Here is a 1,691-nt window from a genome sequence, read left to right as displayed (position 1 = left end):
ATTTTACATAACATAAAATATTTTTTACGGCGATTATATATTTTCTTACGGTCTCTTTTTGCATCGGAAATAAGACAAAACTTACGGAACGTAAAATTACAATGCATTGATGGTAAAATAGAAGGGGGTGAAAAATAACTATTCTTCATCCAGGGTGACGAATAGCGCGACCCTATATATATATATATATATGTGTGTGTGTGTGTGTTAAACCTGTATTAAAATTATTAAATGTATAAAAAATGTACAACCTGTATGAAAAAAATATAAACCAAAACGTTTATGTGAAAAAATATTAATGTATTTAAAAAATGTTAAAAAGTATTAAAAATGTTTTTTGTCTACAAAAATGGAAAATGCGTAAGAAAAATTTAGACATGTGTTGCAAAAGACTAAAAGTACAAATAAAAAAAGGTAACCAAAGAGAAAAGGAAACTAGAAAATCGGAGAAAAACAGTGCAAAAAGAAATAAAAAAGAGAAAGATCAAAGAAACCATAGAAAAAAAGGAAAATCCAATAAACCTATGAAAAAAGAGAAAGAAACGAGAAAATCGGGTGAAAAAAGGAAAACTAAAGTTATAGCAAAGTAAAGAAATAAAAAACCAGTGAAAAACTAAAAGAGCGAAGAAAAACGGAAAAAAAAAAGAAGAAGCAATGACCCAAAGAAAACTTACAGCGACCAAACCTAACGCGCTGTACCGGAAGCGAGAGCAGCCTCCATCTCATGTGAAGGGAGATATAGCTCTCGTGTTGACAAAGACCTCTCCTGGTTAAACCCCACGGGCAGCGGTATGTCTCGCTTATAGTGAGACCTAGTGTGTTCTCACATTAGGTGCCTCCCTAAACGGGCCGGCCATGCGCGCGGGAGGCGACTTCCTTGTTTATTTTTACTTTTTTAATTAACTTATTTTACTTTTGTTTACACTTGCAAATACTCTATTTCAATTTTTTAAAGTAAGTACATCAAACATTTTTTTAATGTGAACCAAGCATTTGAAAAATGTTAAATGTGTATAAAAATATTTCTCATATATATGAAAAATTATATTAAAAATATACAATATGTATAAGAAATCTGATATTATACTTAAAAATGTTAATCAATCATTTGAAAAATTGTTAAACAAGTTTTCAAAAAATATCATGAAGCATTTGAAAAATGTTAAATGTCTACAGAAAAAAAGTTGAACATGTACTAATAAAATCTAAACTTTTATTTGAAAAATGTTATTCAAGCATTTGAAAACGTTAAAACATGTATAGAAAAAATGTTGTCCATGCATTCCAAGAATGTTAACCAAGCATTTGAAAAATGACAAATGTGTATAAAGATAGTGGTTCTCATGTATTTTACAAAATATTAATCCAGCATGTGGAAAAAGACTATTTAAAAACTATTTGGAAAATCTTAATCAAGCATTTTAAATATTAAATGTGTATAGGAAAAAGTTGACCATGTATGAAAAATGAATATTTTGTATTTGAAAAATATAAATCAAGCATTTGAAAATAATAAAATGCGTATAAAAATGTTGACCATGTATTAAAGAAATTTTAATCGTGGAAAATGTTTAAAATATGTAGAGAAATCTTGAACATGTATTAAAAGATATTAATCTTGTATTTGAAAAATATTTATCAAGCATTTAAAAAAATTTAAAATGTGTATATAAAATGTTGAACATGTACTA

The sequence above is a fragment of the Triticum dicoccoides genome, chromosome 4A (genome assembly GCF_002162155.2).
Source record: "Triticum dicoccoides isolate Atlit2015 ecotype Zavitan chromosome 4A, WEW_v2.0, whole genome shotgun sequence".
Classification (NCBI taxonomy): domain Eukaryota; kingdom Viridiplantae; phylum Streptophyta; class Magnoliopsida; order Poales; family Poaceae; genus Triticum; species Triticum dicoccoides.
This window is presented reverse-complemented; position numbering follows the sequence as displayed.